Source organism: Heteronotia binoei, chromosome 5, assembly GCF_032191835.1.
Source record: "Heteronotia binoei isolate CCM8104 ecotype False Entrance Well chromosome 5, APGP_CSIRO_Hbin_v1, whole genome shotgun sequence".
NCBI lineage: Eukaryota > Metazoa > Chordata > Lepidosauria > Squamata > Gekkonidae > Heteronotia > Heteronotia binoei.
The window spans coordinates 97,587,926-97,611,508 of record NC_083227.1 but is presented as its reverse complement, the minus strand read 5'-3'; the positions used below and the strand labels follow the sequence as shown (position 1 = coordinate 97,611,508).

The following is a 23,583-nucleotide window of genomic DNA, read 5'->3' as shown; positions in this document are numbered from 1 at the left end:
GCACATCCACAAACCAATTGCCCTTTCATCACAGCCCCTCAAGCCTAGAAATAGCAGCTCTCCAGCAGCCCTGGCCCCACTCAATGCACAGCAGCCAAGAAGGTCTGAGTGCCTGCTCCGGCTGCAACGCCACTGAGGATGTTCTCCGCAGCTGAGAACGAAACGTCTGGAAGGAAAACTTTCTCCAGTAGAACACGGCACTTGATCCCGAAAGATTCTACAAACCCTAATGACTTCTTAATACTCTTCACAGTTTTTAAGATTTTATCTCTTTCTATGAAAAGCCATTTCTGTACATTAAACTTTTATATACTCTTTATGTAAAAACTTAAATATTTAAATTATTCGTTAATTTTATTAATAATCTAGATATCAATTGTATAACTCATTGATTCATAAAACTGCTTAGAAAATTATAGTGTGATTAATTCTTAGAATTTGATTATTATTTATTAAAATCAATTTTTATCAAGTCACTAATTTACATTTTGTAAATTAATTCTTATACTGAATTCTGTGTGCTCTTCACATATTTACTGGTAAATATAGAGCTGACATTTTTTAAAAAAAATTCATTGTAATAGCAAGTTAGATAGAACTACTGTATTTACATTGATATTTCGTATGCTTACAGAGTATATCTAAACTAAGGTTTAACTTGCTGTCTGACTCACCCCAAATCTAGTCCTTTATTTTGATCGAAGCCTCATCCATTAATTCTTTCATTTATTTAATTTACGTAGATAGATTTATATGTTTATTAATTCATAATTAATTATTTATTTTATCCTTTTGATTCTTCATTTATTATTGCTAATATTATTATTATTATCATTATTATCCTATACTGTCTTTTTGTATTCCTGTTTTGCCCAAGTTGCCTGCTATTGCCTGTTATTGCAACCTTAGAACGAATTCTTCAAGACACTCAGTCCCTATGTGAATATGTCTCATCCTTTGAAGATAAAGACACTGAATGTTAATGGTCTTCACAACCCTATCAAACAAAAGTGGATTTTAACAAATCTTAACAAACTTCATGCTGATATTGTATTTCTTCAGGAGAGACACCTGCATTCAAGCTCTTCCCCCCTTTTAAAAACATCGTGGATTCAACAACAATTTCATGCCAATGGATCATCTAAATCCAGAGGAGTTTCAATTTTGCTCTCAAAAAATGTTCAGTTTCAACACAAAGCGGTTGTTAAAGGACTTTTGGGTGACAAAATGTATACCCTAGCTACTGTGAATGCTCCAAATGATAATCAGGTGGCATTTATTGACAACATTTTCACATTTCTGCAATCCTTTCAGGAAGGTGAAATAATTCTTGGGGGAGACTTACATCTGATTGTTGACTATGGGTTTGATAGATCTACTACAACAAACCAAGGGAACAAAAAATCTCTGCTCACACCTTTGCCAGCACTTCTAGAAGAAGCTCATCTTTTAGATGTTTGGAGGCATTTACACCCATCAGAAAAAAATTATACCTACTACTTGCCGAGACATGGTGCATACATTTGGATTGACTACATCATCACTTCAAAAACTTTGACTTGTAAAATAGTGGAACTGATATTGGTAACATAATGTGGTCTGATCATGCATGAGTATCTTGTATGATGCTTACAGATAATGATTCTCCTCAGGCAAGGTCATGGTGTCTTGATAAATCACTACTTAACATACTATACAAATGAATTGGAATTAAATGTCAAACAATATCTCTCGGAAAATGCTAAAGAAGATACTACATCGGCTATACGTTGGGATGCACTTAAGGCAATTGTACGTGGAAAATCTATCTCATTGTCATCTCACCTTAAAAGACAAAAGCAAACAGTGGTCACAGATCTCAAAGACAAAATCAGATGACTGGAAGAACATCATAAAAGTAGGGGAAATAAAAAGATATATAGAGAATTATTGAATACCCGCAAACGTTTAGAATCACTTGAATGCTCTCAAATTAGTAAGAATTTGCTTTATATAAAACAGAAAACATGGAGTCACTCTCCCAAATTCCTAAGACTCTTATCATGGAGAGTGAAGGAAAAGCGAGCTTCTAGAACGATTACTTCACTTTGAGATGCCAATGGCAGGATTCATACTAAGTCACAAGAAATTGCAAAGGCCTTTGCTGATTATTATCGCATGCTCTATACTTCTAAAAATCCTACTTCTTCAGATATAGATGAATATCTTAAAAAGGTGCCTCATCTACCAAAACTCTCTGAAGAACACTGTATGGACTTAAATAGGTCAGTTGACTCACAGGAAATTCTACGTACAATTAAAACACTGAAGAATAATAAAACAGCAAGGCCTCATGGTTTCCCCTCGGAATTCTATAAGAAATTTGCCTTATTCCTGGCTGCTCCATTAGCAGATGCTTGCAATGAAATACTGACATCAGGAAGAATGCCAACATAATGGAATAAAGCATCGATAGTGGTGATACCTAAACCAGGGAGAGATGCTACAACTCCTACTTCCTATTGTCCTGTTTCCCTCCAAAATCAGGACTATAAAATTTTTACTTCCCTCATAACCAAACGATTGTCTACCTTTATTATTCACTATGTTAAGCCTGATCAAACTGGTTTTATGCCTGGGAGAGACCTCACTTCCAACATATTTAAGACCATAAATATAATCTCATTTTGTACTCGGGAGGGCCCAGAAACATTGTTACTTTCACTAGATAATGAGAAAGTGTTTGATTCATTGGAAACTAAATATCTACTTTATCTTTTACAAAATATGAACTTTGGGGATAAAATTGTATGTATGGTGGACACCATATATGCTAATCCTTCTGCATATGTCAGAGTGAATGGAACAATATCTAACAAATTTATTCTACAATGAGGTACACATCAGGGATGTCCGTTGTCACCTATTCTCTTTGCAATAGCATTAGAACCATTAGCAAATGTGGTCCAAAATAACAACATACACGGAGTTCCCCTGCAAAATCATGAATTTAAAGTTAGTATGTTTGCTGATGACATGCTTTTGTACATAACAGAACCAGAAACATCTTTACTGCATCTTCAAGAAGTTCTTGCAGAATTTAGCTCTATTGCAGGTTTGACAGTGAACACCTCAAAGTCTGCAATTTTACCTCTTACCTTATCAGATGATAGAATAAACTCTATGAAAACCTTTTTTGCTTATAAATGGTCAAAATCATCACTGTCCTATCTAGGGATTCAACTTTCCTCTTCGTCTAGTGATTTGCTGAAGATTAATTATTTGAAGAAAATTCAAGATATCCAGTCGAATCTTCGAATATGGAACAAATTATCCTTCAATTGGCATGATCGCTTCTACTTAATAAAATCTTTTGTGGTACCAAAGCTCCTTTTTTTTTTCCGAACTCTTCCAATTTATATACCAAACAAACTTTTGACTGCCTGGCAAAGCATACTTAATCAGTTTTTATGGAAGCACAAAAAACCACGTATTGCTTTCAATATCTTAAGACTACGCACCTCTCAAGGAGGTCGAAAGTATTCTGACATCACTTTGTATTACAGAACTGCATTGCTGACAACAGTGGTTAAGTTGCTTAGGAATGTGGAGTATACTGACTGGACAAAGACCATTCCTGAGCTCCTTCACATTAAGAACTGTGACGGAACTGGCCCGATTCTGCCTTCAGACCCGGTCCCGTCAGCTCCCTATTGAGTCGCCAACTCCTGGAGGGAGCTATTTCTCCTCCTGCCCCTTGGGCTCGCTGCCACCACCTGCTCAGTCTAGGGGTTCAGATTGAGAGGAACAGGACTCCCAATCCCCCTCTCCAGCTATGAGGCCAGGCCTCAAGGTCCTCTGCCACCCTGTATTTGGGTTTCACAGAGACCTCAGCACTTCTTTGGGGCACCCCTGGAGGACTGGCACCTTATCCAACTGCATGCCTTCCCCCTTCCCCGGGGCCCCCTTCTTAAAACAGCGTGGTCTAAGCGGTTTGGGGATCTATGTGGTACAGAGATGGACTGCCAGCATTTAAAACAGTAAAAATATTTAATTAAAAGAGAAAAGGAAAAGAACAGAAGAACAAAACAAAAACAGTTGCTTGTAAAAGGTTACACAGCACAGCACCCGTACAGCAAACAGCATGACAAAGGAAATGTGGTTATAAACGCATCCTACTGTCCCTGATCTAAACACGCCCTGTCTTTTGGATGACTTACTTTGTCTGGCTGCCTGGGGGCCTCATTTTGCGTAAATAGGCCTCTTCCCCAGGCAGGAGCTCCCAGGCTCACATCCTTCTCCGTTGAGTGCTAGCTGAGAACTGGTTTCTCTTCCTGCCTAACACATGCCAAGAACAAAAGAACTTCCTGCCTCTCTAGGAGGCTTTCCCCCTAGAGTTGTTGGTTTGGCTCTGGAAGGGAGGGGGGAGTGAGGGGAAGGCTAGGCCCAAGCCTGCTTGGCAGTTTAGTGATCCCTCCCAATGAAGCACCAACATTGACTAAGATGGCGTTTCTCCACACGTCCCCCTCCTCAAATTCTGAGCCGGAGGGGTTGCCTCCTACAGAGGTGACCCCATAGCAGAATCCAACCAAACAAGGAGAAACCCGTTAACCCAAACAGAATGTTTACCAATATTAGGAATTTTCCCAACAATACACAAAGTCCAACACCCTAGGTGTCCATGTCCTTTCTGGACAAGTCGCATTGCTGCATTCGGAAGGAATGTCCAGTCTTTAAGATGTATTCCTCCATCTCCCAGGACCACCTCTGGAGTTTGGTGCTCTCCCTCCGTTGCTGCTGTTGCTGGGGTGAGTGGCCCATCAAAGGAGGAAATTCCTGGCCCCACCTATGAGGTTGGACACTGCCCAGTTCCCACATAGTTGCTTCTTTATCCCTCATTGGTGGAATGTTCCCCCTGTCCACTCTGACCTCCCAGAAAACCACCTCTGGGGCTCCAAACAATTGCTGTCCCAGCTTCTTTTTGTCTCCTTCCTTCCTACCTATATGCACCACCATGGACCTCGCAGAGAATGGCTGTGGTATGAAGCACCAACATTGACTAAGATGGCGTTTCTCCACACGAACATTCAGGAGACTTTTTGGAAGAAACCATCATCTCGTCCACACAAGTGATACGTAATAACTTAATACTGTCAACTTTATTTAAATATTGAGACTCTCTCAAAGGCAAGTTATTACCAAACATATCCAGATTTTCCTCCTTTTTACAACAAGTTTGGTTCCTTCCGGGTTGTGACCCACATATCCTCTCAGTCTGGAGGAAAGCTAAAATCACTCATCTAGTAGACATAGCTGTCGGAGCGGGAGTAGCAGAGTGAGGGAGATGACTTGCCCGACACAGGGCTTCAGGAAAGAAAATCAGGCAGACACGTGCAACTAGTGCCAAAAGGTGTATTAACATATATACACAACAAGTGCTCTCTTGTGCAGTCTATACAATATCACCTCCACGGACAAAGTGCTTCGCCTAACCACCATCTCACAGGGAGAGACCTGTGTGATGCACACACAGATCATATATAGTCCAAGCAGCCAATCCTGGCCATGCTGACTCAGCAGATTGCATCACTTGGCTTCTGCCGGCTCAAGCCGGTCTGCTGATCAGGTCACTGTGACCTAGCCTGGCAGCTAGATCACCAGCTGTCATACTGTAGCTGTCAGACTGGGTTTATGTAGATTCTTGCTCCAACACACCTCCTAATCTATTTAAACCCAGTGCACCAAAACACTTTACACAGTTTACATACATGTCCACCAGCAACATTACAGTTCATATTTACGTAGCTCGGAACCCTTTCCGGAATTGGTTCAGGAACTCATCATGATTGTAAAACACATCATCGTGTTCCTGTTCAGCCAGCTCTTTCAGACGCTTGGCTTCAGCCTCCTTCTCCCTTGCCTCGCACTCTGCCACCCAGGCTTTCCATTTCTTAGCCTTTTCTTTTAACATTTCCTCAAATCCGGGTGGGTCTGGATTGACAGTCAGAGTGACATAGGGACACTTGTACCTAGCGGGACGTTGGCCTTTGGTGGACCTGGCAGACACCCGTGGCCCTGTGCTTGGACCAGCTTTGTCTTCTTCGGGTTGCTCTGTTCCCACCTCCTGGGCTGGTTGCTCTGCCCCTGTAATTGGGTGTTGAACCTCCTGACTCTCACACTTTACCTCCAGTCCCTGCATTTGAGGCTCTGCCTCCTGACTCTGCTCGTCAGGCTCTGTGCCAGCATTCGGCTCACCTTCTCCAGCCCCACTGGGTGCCACCTCCTGGGCTGGAGTTCTGGGCTGCGCTCCAACATCGTTATCGCTACTTGGCAGCAGGACAAATTGTTTCTGCAAGGAGTGCAACCTTGGCCAGCTGCTTTCTTCATTGAACTGGGCACTCTGACTAAGTGTTATCTTGCTTTTGCTATTGCAGAAACGATAACACCTGGCCCTTGGCTTGTAGCCCAGAAAAATTAGGCTCTCTGCCCGGACATCCCCCTCCCCGCTACTCGTGGAGTGGATGCCAACCCGAGCCCGTGACCCAAAGACTTTTAAAGAACTCAAATCTGGGGTCTTGTTCAGCAGTAACCTGTAAGGCACATTTTTCACAGTATTACACCAAACCCTGTTTTGCAAAAAAACAGCTGCATGTATGGTTTCTGCCCAATAGGTCATTGGCAGTTGTGCATCCTCTAACATGCAATACATCACATTCTGCAATACAGCCCCATGCCCATTTTCTCGGGGCGTTGCCGGGTTCGTCAGACGGTGGGCAATGCCCTTGTTCTCCAGCCAACGTTTCATCTGGTTAGATAAGAATTCCCCCCCTCTGTCGGTGTGTACAGCTAGGAGATTAACCCCTAATTGTCTCTCCGCTGCTTTGACCCACTTGGTGAATGTCTTATACACCTCAGACTTATGCACCATGGTGAAAACCCACGCGTACCTCGTGTGGTCGTCGGTGGCCACCAAGCAGTATCTCCTCCCCGACAGACTCTTTGGCAATGGGCCAATAACGTCTAAATGGACTAGTTCCAGGGCTCGTGTGCTTTCCCTTGAGCTTTCTTTAGCAACAGCACACGCCTTGCTTTTGGTCTTCTTGCAGACCTGGCAATCCAAGTAACATTTGCAAGGATTTACTTTCAAACTAGGCACAAGCTCCAGGGTTTTCTTTAACGCCCTAAATCCGCAGTGCCCAAGTCTCCTATGGAGCAAATGTATACAATTATTGTGCACAGGCTCATTCGACACCTGAGCCACCTGGGCACAATCACTCTGGACCACATACAGTTTACCTTCCCTCTTTCCTGTCACAAGCAACTTTCCCCCACCTCCCAGGATTTTGCAGCAGGTTTTCTCAAATCTCACCTGGTATCCCTGGTCAAACAGTGTGCTAACACTCAACAGGTTAGACTGCAGTGAGGGTACATACAACACATTTTGCAACATACATTTCAGTGCAGGAAATTCCACATTGCCTGAGCAAACAGAATTGGCAGTGGTCCCATCAGCCAATCTCACATACTTATGCTCAGGACTGTCAATGTTTTTCAACAACTCCTTCTCGCAGCAGAGATGGCTCGTTGCCCCGGAGTCTAAAATCCAAGCAGACCCTGTGCTCTCTACTGCAGACGTGACCAGCCGGGTTGCTTCCTCACACGGGCTGGCGGTCCTCCGCTCTCGCCGCACACGCCCCCGCCTCTTCTCCCTCTCAGGGCAAGCTCGGAGCAGGTGCTGCGACGACCCGCATCCATAGCAGCGACGGACTGCAAACGCAGTCGGCTCCACTTCCTCCACCTTCGGACGCCTGCCAGCAGCAAAAGCTGGCTCATTCTTGGCTGTCTTCCCGGACACACCGATAACAGCACGCTGCCCGGCCGACACCCCCGGACAGCTCACGGCCGCAATTCTCCCTTGGAAGTCAAGCAGGTGGGCACAGACGTATTCCATGGTCAGGGTCGCTACGTCCACCGTCTCCAGAGAAGTTATCAGGGGAGTGTACTCAGGTGGCAACGACGACAGCAAAATGTACACTCTGTCGTCTGGAGCTACAGTCTTGCCTCTTGCCTCCAGCTCAACGAAACAGTCCGTTAGCCGTTTGATGTGATCTTTCACACACCCTCCAGCCGGCATAACGGTGCGGAACATCCTCCTTGTCAAGGCCATGAGGGAACCAGCAGTGGTGCTAACATGCACCGCACTCAACGCGTCCCAGGCAGCCTTGGGAGTGTCCTTCCCTCGCACATAAACCAGCTGGTCATCTCCTATAGATAGCACTATGTTGGCCAGTGCCTTATCCGATAACACAGTCTCGGCAGGAGATAAGTCAGCAGGGGGGTTACTCACAAACAGCCATTGCCCTTCACGCTTGAGGTAGTGTTGCATTCTCAGGCTCCACACCGCGTAGTTGGCTGAGGTGAGCTTCTCAACGGCTACTCCAAGCTGTTGCTGAGCCATCGTGCCGACTCCTCCTCACAGCTGGCTGCCGACGTCCCTCTGGCTCTCAAACAGAGAACGGTGGTGCTTCTGTGTCCTTCACCGGCGTTCCTCGCCTCCGGCTCTTTCCAAACTCACAGTCAGCTCAACTCTCAACTCTCTCCTCCGCGCAGCGGAAGCGCCCTGGGCCCATAACCCTGTCGGAGCGGGAGTAGCAGAGTGAGGGAGATGACTTGCCCGACACAGGGCTTCAGGAAAGAAAATCAGGCAGACACGTGCAACTAGTGCCAAAAGGTGTATTAACATATATACACAACAAGTGCTCTCTTGTGCAGTCTATACAATATCACCTCCACGGACAAAGTGCTTCGCCTAACCACCATCTCACAGGGAGAGACCTGTGTGATGCACACACAGATCATATATAGTCCAAGCAGCCAATCCTGGCCATGCTGACTCAGCAGATTGCATCACTTGGCTTCTGCCGGCTCAAGCCGGTCTGCTGATCAGGTCACTGTGACCTAGCCTGGCAGCTAGATCACCAGCTGTCATACTGTAGCTGTCAGACTGGGTTTATGTAGATTCTTGCTCCAACAATAGCTTCAAAACAAGGCCTTCTTCCTAAGCTACTTCTGGAATGAAAATTACAAGCAGATGTTCCCTGGTTTTTCTATCTTCAACTTCGGCATACGAATACTCAAACTAAATGCAATATTGCGGTCTCCACTGCTAGATAGTAAGGAAACGAATTATTGTGGTCTTACAGTGCAAATATATGCAATACTTCTAAAAAGTTCACGATCTAAACTCTTACCTTATCAAATGTCTTGGAATAAATATTGTAATAATGTTATAACAGAGGACCACTGGCCTGCTATCTGGCATTCTATGCTTGTCAGTTTATCTTCACGACACATGAAACTTCAAAACTTTAAGTTGTTAACCCACTGGTATCTTAGTCCCAAACAATTGGCTAAATTTTCAGCATCCCGCTCCTCTTTATGTTGGAAAGGGTGTGGAGACACTGGATCTTTCGCACATTGTTGGTGGCAATGTCCATTTATTGCAGCTTTCTGGAACATAGTTCTTGAACACATTGCTAAAATGACTGCTTATAGAATCCCATTTCAGCCTCTGATACTTCTTCTCCAATATTGGCAAGATACAACAGTTCCTACAATCAGACGCTCATTAATTGATAGCTTATTAATGGCAGCAAAAACATCAATAGCTTCTCTCTGGAAATCCAACACAACACCTTCAGTCTCGTTATGGTTCACAAAAATATGGGATCAATTAATTATGGAAAAAAATCACAGACCAAATAGCCCAATTGGACATTTATCCTAAATCTACTTCTTTTGAAGAAAAATGGTTCCCATTTATGGAGTATATTTCAACTCATGATATCCTACCAGGAAGCTCAACTTATAGACAAATTCTTTCACTCTGAATTTTGAATAGGATTTGTTATTAATTTTATTTATATCTTACTTTTCAATTATTTTATGTTATTCTTAGTTTACTTTCTTTCTTATTTCATATTTCTTATCATCATCATCATCAGATATAAGGTGCAGTCAGACAGTACCTCAGAATCAGTTTTTGAAAAATATTTTGTGTATTATTTTGGTTACACGAAGTAGTCTTACTCTTGATGATATCGTTATGTTGAATTTTCTAGCTGTATTGTACAGGATTTATTGTGCTTATATGCTCAGTAATTTCTGTTGGAGGTTGCTAAAATGCTTCTTCATATATTTATTCTGTATTGTCAAAATAGCTAATAATAAAATCTTTGAAAAGTTAAAAAAAATAGCAGTGTCAGCCCAGGTCGCTAATATTTATGCCAATTTAGTCATGAAAGCAATAATTTTAATTACTGCTTATGGAAAAAAAACTCTGTAATAATTTGAAAAATTAATCTGAAGCATGCCCTTAAAATAGTATATTAATATAGCACTGGACAGGATATTGGCTATTTAGTCACAATATGCAAAAGACTAGGCAATCCAAGTACAAGCTGATGTACTCAAAAGTCACACACTTATTTTGGATAACAGTCAAATTAGGGTTGTGTCTCTTTTTAAAAAATGGTGTTTTCCCCCCAGATCTGGATATCAGGGAAACAAACAAACAAAATCAGTATTCCCAGTTATCCAGATTCCAAATATTGGTTTGGTATTTGGATCGGTTCTCTCCACCCCCACCCAGATTCCAATATTATTTTTAATACACATTTTTATTAATTTTCTGAATTTTCTTAGTTCAAAAACAACACAAATAATTCAAGTAAAAACATACAAAAGAAAACCTAACTTTACAAATTCTCGTTGACTACTTATTTCCAACAATACGTCCATTGGAGATTAAAGTAACCAACTGACTTTCAAAAAATGGGAAAATAGAAAGTTTAAAGGTTTGTAGTTTTCCAAAAGTTCATCAATGTTCTCGAGGAGAGGGAACCACCGATCATGGTAATCCGAGAGTTGGTTGAGACTTCTGTGGCTTTGATATTGTCTGCTATTTTGTCCATTAACAGATGAGTCCAAATGGCAAGGGGCATCTTGTACAGGGCCAATATTATTTGGCTCCATTATTCCTATGAGGAATATATTTCCAGAGGGCAAACTGCAGTAGAGCTGCTGGTGCCTGTTCTCAAGAGACCCAATACTATGGGCCCTGTACAAGGGGCCCCTTGCCATTCTTTATTTTTCCTAGGGAGGGGGGGAATTCCATGCTTTCTCCAGGGTAAAGAATAGCCAAATACTCAAGAGCAAGCAAAGCAACCCCTGGCTAAAAGTCTCCCAAAGCAGACAGAACCAACAAACCCAAAGAATCAGTGCAGAGCCAGGAAATCTCAGCAGAAGTGCAGGACAATGCAACAAGCTTAATACAAAAAATGTCAGTTACAGAATCCAGGTCAAACCAGAGAATTGTCCAAGACAACCAGTTTAACAAGTAATTTGTAAGCCCAACAAATGTCAAACCAGAGAATCCAAACCAGTGCTAAACCAGACAATGCAATGTAAACCACAAACTCTATGCAAACCAACTTTCACACATACATACCCCCAAAAAATTGCATGACCAACAAAACCAATTTCAAAAAACAGAATCAAAATCAAAACAGCATGGCAAGTGGATAAAAGCCATGGCAAGACGTAGGCACGCAGTAAAATTAAAGAACACAGTCTTGGAGGCCTTAAAACACTGGCTCCCAATATTCCCAGTTATACCTTAATATTTCCAGGATTGGGGGGACCCACTGCCTGGTATCCTGAAAAATCCTGGATACTCTCAGTAGATCAAAATATATTCAGAAAATATCAATACGTTTTCCCCCCAGATATATATTCGGACTAGAAATATTCAAATGCACATCCTTAAGGCAAATTCCCCTTCTGTCTGCTGGTTTATAATTATCAGAAACAAGTGATAGTTCTTTGTCATGCCTTTAGATTATGGTAGAAATATGTGGCTCTGGGAGGGAAGGTATCCTTAATTTAAAGCGTAAAGTACTAATTACATGCTTTCTACCATGTCAACTAGTTCTTAATCAAAAGAAACCATTCAAGTTAGATTCCCACAACCTTAAAATTACCTTTATTCCTTCCTCTTTACAACACCTCTTTACTTTCTTTAGCTGCTGAGAAAACTTGAAAACTTGAAAATGGAAAAGAAAAACAGAGGTGACCGATTAGATTTTATTTCATTTCAATTTGTGATACCATCTGTTTGTATCAGGACATGATTGTCTTGGGACTTGAAGGATAAGAGGGTTGATGAGTGACCTGTGTGATATCTTGTGGTTCAGTGTCTCCCTTTATAAAATAACAGCTTCATCAAAGCTTTCATAAATAGTGGTATGAATCAAATAGAACACAGGAATCTGGCATTGCATGTAATAAGATTACTTCAGAGGAAGCTATTTGTCTTCAGCAGTCACATATACATGCACCACACACTGTGTATGAGGTTCTATTGTCATAAATAAAAGTCTAGTCCTGCTCCTCTTGTTGGATCTTTCTTGCAGGAGAGTATCAAGAGGCGGTATCATTGGAATTCAAAGAACACCATGACTTAGATCTGCATGCCCACGAGGTCTTTTTTAAAAGTAGCATAGGGTTTTTCCACATGAGGGATCTTATTCTGTGTTTTCTCAGCAGTTGATCCAATAACAGTGAAATCATATTGAGTGCTGAGCTTCTGCATGTCCTGCCTCCTACTGCAGCTTTCCAGCTGCCATGCTGGTTTATTTTCCTATAGATATGCCACAGTTCAATCAGATTCTGATCTATGGCGTTGTTCTCAGCGCCATGACCAGCAGTTTCATAATACCACCATTTTTTTTAATGTGAATGTACTATACTGATAGATCAATGTAGTGCTGGAAGAGGGGCTAGGCGTTGACATGCATCATGAAAATCACAATATTGTGCCTGTGGAGAAATGCCTTCCACTCAAAGGTTCATGCAACATTTGAAAATTTGGGGCTGCAAAATAGTTTTTAAAAGTTCCTGTCAACAAAGGGCAGGCAAGGAGAGAGGAGTCAGTTGCTCACCTATCTAGTCAATTGCTTTGCAGGTACTTAACAGTCATGCAATAGCAGGTGGAAAACAATGAAGAGGGACAGTGGGACTGCCCTGTAACAGTCCCCACCAGAACTGGAAATCATAACAGAAAATACTATATTCCTATGAAAACTAAACATAGAAAAGGAGAGGCTGGATATCACGGCACAGGGACATCTTATAAAGATATAATTATCAGGGAATTGTTTTTTTTAAAAAAAAATTAAAGACTTGCCTATGCATATAAAATATCCTTTATTCTGTGGGAGGAAGGGGAGGTGTCCGAGCTAATAAAGAGAGCCAAGCACAGAGGCAAAGAGAGAAGGCTGATTGGCTGGAGAGAACAGTGAGCACTCCTATCTCTACTGAAAGTGCAGGATAGTAAAATGGAATTTTCCTTCCAGGGCAGGGAAAGAAAAAGACACCAATTGCTGCCTGCAATCAGGAAGAGCAATAACTGCGCCTGTGACTTCTTGCAGTGATATAGTGCTATCTGTGCTGCCTGCCCTATTCTGGCTTCTCATGAGTAAATCCTTATCTCCACCAGTTTGGAGGTAAATCGCAGGTCACAACAGGTCTCATAGCAAGGGTCCTGGGGGTTACAATCCAAGGTCACAGTCCAGGATCAAGCACCACATTACAGAATCAAAGACCAAGGATAGTCCAAGGTTCATGTAGCAAGAACCCAAGACCTTAGCAACAAGTAAGTCAGGCAACTGGTAAGCTCATCAGAAAGGTGGCAAACAAGTGGAGTCCACACTGGCTCAGTCTTTTATGGGAGTTTCTTTACAGGGGCTGCTGGGTCCCATGTTAGGCTCCTCCCCACAAGCTGAGTCAGCTCCTGTAGTCATGAGAAGTGTTAGGGCCCAGATTCTGCAATGACCTATCAGTCTCTCCTAGTATTTCCTTAACAAAGGGGAGGCCTCAGGCCATCTGGTCTGTACCTCAGTCCTAGCCAGGGCTTTTTTTGTAGCAGGAACTCCTCTGCATATTAGACTACACCTCCCCGATGTAGCCAATCCTCCAAGAGCTTTCAGTAGGCCCTGTAAGGAGAGTCCTGTAAGCTCTTGGAGAATTGGCTACATCAGGAGGGTGTAGCCTAATATGCAAAGAAGTTCCCATAACAAAAAAAGCCCTGGTCCTAGCCCTTTACCTCCTCTGCTCCTGGGGTGCTTTGGGACACAATTGTGAGTCTGGATGCAGATGGGTCTATGCCTGAGGACCCTATTGTCAGGGAATGGTGTCAGTGCTGGCTGAGGGTCCCATTGGCGAGGTATTGGAGTATCTGCCTCACTGGGAGGGTCTGCCAAGGCAGCGCTTGAGAGCAGGTTGTCCTCCTCTGAGGACTCATCTTCCCATGCTAAGCCAGGGCAGTGTATGGCAATCCATTGCAAATACCAATGTGATGTCTGGGAGATAATGGCTGATAACAGATGGGCAATTTGGGGCGGTTGGCAGGCGTCCCGAATTGGGACAGCTCTTTTTGAGCCATCCTGAAGCCTTCAGACAATCCTCTGCAAGCTGTCCTCTGCAAGCCATCTGTGAGGCAGCTGGGCTTTTCCACACGGGAAGGTGCCTCAAAACCAGATTCCTCTTTATTTTCTCTGCAGGTCAAGCACTCATGTGCACAAGTGCTCAAGCACTCTGAATGGTTTTGTCATTTAAAAAATCCAGAAATGACTTGGGGCAGCTTGGCAGTTTCACACTGCCAAGTCACCTTGCTTGCGCCCTTCTTCGTCCAGATGGCACGGAGGCGAATGACGGCCGGCTCAAAGATTTGATACCACTTAGGAAGTGGTAGCTTTTTGAACTGGTGTCAGGCACCTGGAGGATAGGGTGAGGATGGGAGGAGGACAGGCAGCAGATGTTGCCAACTGGAAGGATTTTTTGGGTCAATTTCAGAGGCGTCTCTGAGTTGACCCAAAGTGGCGGTCTGTAATCACCCAATCCGTACCAGAATAGTTCGTTCTCTTTATTTTTAGAACTGCAACTTCCACCACCATCCTGCTTTTGAGACCCCTCACTTTATTTTCTGATGAGTTGTGCCTGCAACAATAGATACCTTAGCCTCTATTGGAAATAGAAAGAGAGGGTGGCATTTTGTCTCAGTTTTGGACATTGCAACTCCCGTCATCATCCTGAACTGGGTGGCCAATTTTTATATGTCCAAGCTTTATTTTCTGATGACTTGTGCCTTCCACAAACAACCAGGACTTTTTTTGTAGCAGGAATTCCTTTGCATATTAGACCACACACCCCTGATGTAGCCAATTCTCCAAGAGTTTACAGGGCTCTTATTACAAGGCTTATGATAAGCTCCAGGAGGATTGGCTGTATCAGGGGTGTGTGGCCTAATATGCAAAGGAGTTCCAGCTACAAAAAAAAGCCCTGCAGACAACTGTTTTCCAATGCAAACAGTGGAAAGAGAGCACCTTGTGCTTACCTGGGCCAGGATGCCAATTCTCTTCATTTTTGGCACTGCAAGTCCCTTGGTTATTTGAAGCTAGTGGCCATTTTAGAGGCTTTATCTTTATTTTCTGAAGAGTTATGCCTGTCACAGACAATCTTAGGTTCCAGTGCAAAAAACATTGGTGGGCATCTACAGATAACCCAGGCCAGGAGGGGACTTCCGGGTTTTGGCATCTCGAGCTTGGTGGGGTCTGCGGAGCTCGTCTTTGGCGGCCCCCTGAACCGGGCAGTAGGAGGGGTGCCACAGCTGTGGCATCTCAAGGGAAACCCTGGAGGGGTCTCCTGACAGAAGGGGCTTTACAGGAGCCAGGGAAACAGCAGTGGCTGGTCCCTGTTCCTCCTGTCTGCCCTGATGCTCCACCGCCATGGTCGCCATTATGGCAGCAAGAGATGAATGCCTGACTGCTTTCTTCTTCTAACAAGCTTTTAATACATACTTCTATCTTAATCATTGAAATACTACCATGCAAGTAAGTCTTTCTTTTAATACTACCGACTAATGGATCTTCTACTGTAACGCCAGTTAGGACTGTTCAAAAAAAAGGGGGAAGAGGAGGATATCCCCCCTTTTTCCTACAAGGGAGGCTTCAAAAAGACAAAGAACAAACTTAAGAACTCTCAATAACTTAAATTGGATTGAACATAAATATTTGAATGGATTTGGCTTACAATTAAACCAGCTATAATAAGAACATTATTTTATTACAATACGGTCCGAATAAAAGTTGGATATACCTGTAAGAGAAATGCATTTGATACCTTATCGGGACTGAAACGATTACAAATGGAATGTAAAAGAAAAGCACACAGCTGTAGGAGATTTAGAAAGATAGACTATCTGGGACTTTGAGTTACTTGTAACTTTGATTATCAGACTAAGTTATACTGTGGAGAAGATGGTGATTCAACTTGAAGTGCTTGATAAAAAAGATGTTATGGTTATCATATTCTCCATAAAGCAGGAAATCGGTATGATACAAGACAGGGTAGAAGTTGATACAAAACAGGGTGGAAACTTTTATTTTGAAATGCAGTGAAACTAAAAATTTACATGAGTGGAGTGGTAAAGAGATCCCAGTGATGTCTACGGAGTCGAGAGAAGTGGATAAAGATCCGTTGGGAAAGGAGTCGAAAGAAATCAAAATGGAGACACTGTACACAGTTACAAAAAGGACGCGGAAATCAAGCGTGATTAAAGCTTTTACAGGAGGAAGTGACAGCATGAAGGCCTCATCACTTTTAGTAAAACAGATCTATGTGCTAAAGGGAGAAAAGGCAGACTATATCAATATGATCAAGACTTGGAAAGCTTTCAAAAAGAAGAGATTATAAATGTTCACTCTTTCAAGTAATTGGTCAACATTGAATTAATAAAAGGAAACTGGTGTGCAGCTTTGAAATGGCAAGCAAGACTTTTAGAATCTGGAGGTTTCTCTTCGGTTTGTTATTTTCATCTATGGATTGTACATCTTTAAAGTTAAATAGAGCAATTTAATATAGAATGGGTTATAGAGGCTGCATGATTTTTTTTCATAGGCAAAAATAAATAAGTATGAGAGATGAGGCTGTTTTCATCTATGCATCCTACATTTTTTAAAGTTAAATAGAGCAATTTAATAGAGAGTGGGTTATAGAGATTGTATGATTTCTTCCCTAGGTAAAAATAAATAAGCATGGGAAATAACTTAAACTTAAATAAGGCTGCCATTATTTATTAAACTTGTGCTTCTTAGAGTAATATGAAAGTAGTAGATATAGTCTCCAAAAAGTTTAATGAATCTTAAACATTCAACCTAGACAAACAATTAATTTGGGTCAATTTATAACAAGGTAGACAACACAGGTATTTGAAAATTTTAAAGATCTGCTCCTGATTTTTTCTAGCTTTAGAATCTGTTTATACTGTAATAAATAAAGCATTGTTTGCTAGATTTTGTTTTTGTTTTTTTCCTACTTTTTCCTTTTTCTCTGCTGGAAGCAATTAAGGTAGTATTAAGGATAAAGAAATTATATTCATCTTCTCTGCTTATGCTTATTGTCAATATTGTTAAAGTAAATAGTTAGTTCTTATCCCTAATATTGTTAAATTTAACCAATGGGGTTTGTTTTGTGATTGGTTTCTTTGCCTTTCTCATTTGTATGTATTAAAGATGAATAACTTAGATTTATATCATAAGCAATGGAATAGTAAAAAAGTATATAATAAAAAAATAAGAAGATTGAAGAATTTAATGGTTATATTGGGTTAAAATTTAAAACTTGCAGGTAGAAAGAATTTGGTACTATGTTTGGAGGTAGAAATGTAACTGCTATATTTGCTGCTTCTCTTTGTCTTTTTTTTGTTTTGTCCCTCCCCTAACCCTCTTCATTTTTTGCTTCTTTATCCCCGTATTACTCCTTTCCCTTTATACTGAAACTAAATAAAAAAATTTAACACCCCCCCCCCCCAAAAAAAAAAGATAATCCAGGCCAGGATGTCTTGAGTCTTCATTTTTGGCAGTGAAGCTCTAAGCATCATCCTGAACTGGGTGTCCAACTTTCACACGCCTAGCTTTATTTTCTGATGACTCGTGTCTGCTAGAAATAGCCATACCTTCCAATGCAAAAAGTTGGGGGTAGGAGCTTCTGGGGATTACATGGGCCAGGATGTTTCAACTCACTTCTTGTTTGGCACTGCAGCTCCTATGACTATCCTGAAGTAAATAGGTAGCCAGTTTTGAAACTCCTCGCCAGAGTTCCCTCTAAGCTGAGTTGGTGTAAACTAGCCCCCAGTTTTTTAGACTCCAGCTCACACATTTTTATCTTAGCTCACAAAAAATGCCCCCAGAACAAACTAATTTATGCAGTAACTCACAACTTTAATAATAATAATAAATTTTATTTATACCCCCCCCTCCCCGCCGAGGCAGGCTCAGGGTGGCTTTAAAGCCAGTAACTCACAAAGTAGAATTTTTGCTCACAAGACTCCACAGCTTAGAGAGAGCATTGCTCCTTGTTTCATTTTCTGATGAATTATGTGTGCCACAGATGGACTAATCTTATTATTACAGAAGAAGACTTAAAATTACTCTGGGCAAATCTTTTACCAAAGGAAATATTGTGGGGGACTTTAACCACAAATTACATTTTTGCAACACTTAACCATAGTTAAATGACCAGCGGTAGTTGCCCTGTGCCCTCATCATGCACTACATTTCCACAGCAATTCTATGATAGCCTTCTGTTTATTTGCAATGATTAATAATAACTACTTCTTTGTGAGAAAACTTGCAGCTTTCCAAAAATAAATGCCATATTTACTTCTTGCTCAGGTAGAACAGAATCCGTGCACAAGCGTCATTCTGAATTCGAAGAAAACATGCTATTTCTTAGCTGCAGCCAATGGAAATGCAAATGTGCTATTTTCAATTCTATCTTTGCTATAACTAACACACAGAGTAAAGGAACTGACTAATAGGTCACTTGAAAAGCACCTTTGTATACTCATTAGCAGCCACCCACATCTCCATTAAGACTTTTATTTCAATTTATGCTTTTTTCCTCACAACCCTTTGGTATTTACCAAGTTAAAAACATTGCTAATGAAAGTTTTCTTTCTGATTTTTCAAAGAAGTTTCCTATCAAAAATAGCACCTGTCCTATTCCCAAAGCATTATGCTTTTAAGATCTTTTTTTTACACAAAAGAGGGTGTTAGAATGACATTTCATTAAATCTCTCACATTATTATGACCAGCTCCAGTATCTGTGCCCCAGAAAATAGAAACTATAGAAAATGTTGCAGAATAATTTGAAAACTGCAAAAAGCATTACAGGAAAAATATTAATGTTCTGTATTAATTACTATAAGAAAGCATGGTGGCCACTAGTCTAAGAAATAGGAATACATTAAAGTCTGTGTGTGCATGTTTGCTTTTTAATATTATAGAGAGTACGTTATATTTCTTCCCATTCTGCAAGGCAGATGAACTACTTAACACTAGAGTCATGGGGTGATAAAGCCGACACTTTTTTTCCAGCCCTGCCTTCCTGCTTATCTGTCAGCATGTGCAAGCAAAGTCTTTGTTCTGTTCCTCAGGCCCGGATCTAGGGGGGGGGGGGGGTCAGAAGGGGTGCTTGCCCCGGGCTCCACCTGGGGGGGCACCAAATTGGGTGCTCCCTGGGGGGCAGGTGGTGGAGCAAACCAGCAGCCCCACAGATTGGCTACTTTTGCTGCGGCAGCAAAGCTGCCCCGCACCACCATCCCATCTGCCTCTCTTTAAAGACCTTGCTTTGCTAACAGTCAGCAGTGTTCCCCACCCCGCTGATGTTGTCCTGGCCCATGATGCTGGCTGGTGATTGGCGGTAGTGGGAAGGGTGGAGTGGGTGGAAGTGGTGGCAGATACAAAGCTCGGAGGGTTGGAATTCATGAAACTGCAGATCTCCAGAGGGGCAGCAGAGGGGGAAGCGTAAACAAAAAAGCTCACCTAGAAATAGTCTCCATTCCAGGGAGGCTTGTGTTGTTTCCCTCTATTTAATTTGTATGTGTGAGTAAGAGAGAGAGTGAAAGAGAGAGCAGGGTACAAGGAGGCGGCAGCAGGGCCCTGCGTATGAGTTTGAGAGAGACAGCGGAGTGTGTGTGCACGTCGTTGTGAAACAGTACCACCTGATTATATATCTGTATTAAAAACATTGTGTGTATATAAATATATGGGGGTGCCATTGTTTACTTTTGCCCCCCCCCCCAAAAAAAAACTATGTAGATCCGGCCCTGCTGTTCCTGCAGGACAGGCAGGATAGGATGTTCACTCATCCTAGGAGACAACCTTAATTTGTTCTCTTCTGTTTTTTTCCAGTCTGCAGACAAGCTGAACACAATGTCTGTGGGGAATAGCATGTGCTATTCAATGTGCACCCAATTTGCCTGCAAGCCAGTGACTGAAAACAAAGACCATTTCTGTAGTGGTGAAATTCTCCACATTGATGTTTTTAAAACTGCACATCATATGGAATTTTCTGCAGTAGTTTTTTCCCCCTCACCAGGCATAAACCTGGCATTTTCTCCTTCTTACCCCATGTTTTTGGGATCCCAGTTTTAGCGAGTTCTGAAAATGCATAGTAAGAAGGAGAAAACTTTGGGTTTGTGCCTGGTGAGGAAAAAAATGAAAATATAATACAGTTTTTAAAAAATGGCAATGTGGGGGATTTCACTACTATGAAAATATTGAAAAAAGCCTGCATTAACAGTCCCAACAATCTCTTGTGCAGACACAGGACTCATGCTTATACAGAAGCATAAAACCTTTCCCAAGCCAGTGAGAGGCTTCAAGAAATAGTGTAAAGTGGAAATTCTGTACATAGAAACAAAAATAAACAAGAAGATCACCTACTTGTTCAGTTCCAAAACCACTGTCTGACATACTGGCTGACTATCCCCTTACTACCCTCCTATCTCCCACTGGAAACTGAATAATTCTAATACCAGAAGCTTTGTAACCTCTCAAAAATGTCAGAAATATAGATTCAGAACATTCATTCCATTTATCAATAACTGTACTCTGTTCCAGACTAGGTAACTTTTGCCATTGAAAGACCAAGTAAGCATTTTGGTAAACACTGCTTATGAGAAAGCATTCCTAACAGAATGCAAACTATTTTGATTTTTTTTTTAAATTATGTCTTAGATGGATTCAGAATGCAACAGTGGCAGGATACAAAACAACCTGTAGTCAAATATTCAAAACACAGCCAAAATGAAAGCAATAAGCATCTCTATGACTGTGTTTTCAGTATTATTGACATGTGTACAGGTGTACATACTCTCAGAGTGCAGATTGAAAGCCAAACCACGGGCTGTCCTGGAAAGCCTCTGAAACCCTGGCTTCATGATGCTGAACTCCAAAAAGCATCTGAGGGAGCAGTATGGATTGACAGTATCACACAAGAGAAGAGGGATTTAACTCTCTGCTGTTTCTCCTATTGGAAATTGAAGAATTCCCTCACTGCTTTAAGACCCAGAAAGCACAAAAAATGACTGCCTTCTTTCCTGGAACTGTGGCCTTCATACATTTAAGCCTCCCTGTTAATTTTGCTGTTCAGTTACAGCCTGAAGAACCTGAATATAGATCCTCAGCATTGTAAACAGAAGTAAGTTACCCAATTCTACTACCTTACAGTATAGAAATGTATGTGGGCCCAGTAAACTAAAGCTCAGCCCATATAAGACAGAAGTATTGCTTGTCAACAAGACATCTAAATAGGAGTTCTTCATGAAGTATCAGATTTGCATCTTGGGTGATCTTTAAAATCTGCCTGAAGGTGGAGGCTCAGATCTCCTCAAAGTCTCATGGCAGCTTTAGCTGAATTTTACAATGTAGAGAAGAAAAAAAATGGTATCTAAGGAAATGGGGTTACTTGTGAATTTCCTGCATTGTGCAGGGGGTTGGACTAGATGACCCTGTGGAAGGCTGAGTCAACCTCGAGCTGAGTCAACTGAGTCAACTGGAGGTGTGTGTGTATACAAACACACACACACAAACATAAAGTGGCTGATCAGACAGCAACATCTGCCTCCTGGTATTAACTTGTGGTAGCCCCCCCCCCCAATCCTTCTTGGAACCGGATTATTTTGTTACCTGCTCCTTTGCGGTGTTTTTTTTAGTTCTCCGGTTTCACCTCATAGTTTTCTCCGTCTGGATAGTTCTGCTGTGGTATTAACCAACTTCTGAATGTCTGAAGGCTGTCCCAGAGCAAAAGGAGCCTCAGACATCCGGTTGATGGTTGCCATTTTTTTTACTACTTTGAGATATGCACATAACCGCATAACCACATAATGTTTTAACCTATGTGCATATGCACACATGCACATAATGTGTGCATGTGCATAATAGTGGAGGGGAAAAAAATTCATGGTGCCATTGTGCGGAGTGATTTGAATTGCAGTATGGCAGTCTGATCGATAATATCCGGAACAAAGATATTCAGAACAGAACCAAGTCAGTTTAACACAGACTCAACACACTGTGTGAACAGGGCCACAGTGAAGAACTGGAAGTTACATAGGTAGCTGTAGCCAGGGGTTGTTTTTTAGAAAAATAGGAGGTGGAGTTCATTAGCATAACTCATTAGCATATGCCGTCCCCCCTCCAGCCAAAAGCAACCCAATGCAAGATCCAGCAAGGCCAAGCAGGCCTCACTCACCTGGGGCTCTCCTTGGCCGCCACCACCCCTTCATAGTCAAAAGGCCAGCAAGCCACCCACCACCCAAAATCACATAAGAAATGGAGAAAGAGTGTCAAGGGCTTCTCCAAGAGTTAATGAGGGCTGCTGGGGGTGTGGCAAAGCTCCTGGTGGCTGGCTGGCTGCCTGCTTTCCTTATCCAGGGATTGTTATGCAGCTGCACTTACTATTCAATGGACAAAGTGGGAAAGAGGGGGGGGGCATCAAAAAGGTTCAGGAGCTGTGCTTCTGTGAGCTCCTGCTGAATTCAAGGCCTGGCTGTAGCAATCACCAGAAACTCATAGAGTTTCCAAGGATTCCTAGAACTATCCTGTCACCAGGGCCAGCCTACCCACTAGACAAACTAGGAAATTGCCTAGGGTGCCAGCAGAGCAGGGGCACCAAATTTGGTCTGCCCCCCCCTGCCCCACCCCCTAAGCAAATCCCTATTTACCTCCCCAGCCTCCTCCCTTCCTCACAGTTTTAACGCCCAGGAACCTGTGGTGAAGCATTATGCTCCCCAGGCTCTTTAAAGGCTGACCCCCACCGATCAGTTGATCGGCGGTTGAAACCGTGCCGGAGGTTGGCGGCTCCTATGCCCTCCCTCTGACACACTCACAATCAGTGCAGGGGCAGCAGCGGAAGGAAGGATAAGAGAACCGTTGAAAAAGAGTGGCCACCGCCACTGCCTTCTCCCCACTTCCTTCCTGATTGCATGGGGAGGAAGTAGGGAGGAGGCAATGGCTGCAGCCGCTCTTTCAGTGGCTCACTTGTCCTTCCCACCACTGCTGCCTCCACGCTGATCGTGAGCGTGCTGGAGGTTGGGCATAGGGACTGCCAGCCTCCAGCGCAGTTTTATCCGCCAATCAGCTGATCGAAACGGGACAGCCTTTAAAGAGCCCAGGGAGCATGGCACTTCACCACCCATT

General features: G+C 42.5%; 1 pseudogene; it reads right to left on the bottom strand.

The window, feature by feature from the left end:
* The window catches only part of LOC132572023 (protein lin-28 homolog B-like), a 90,116-nt pseudogene extending 66,534 nt beyond the window's left edge, over positions 1-23,582 (bottom strand).
* Between the last annotated feature and the right edge of the window lies 1 nt (position 23,583).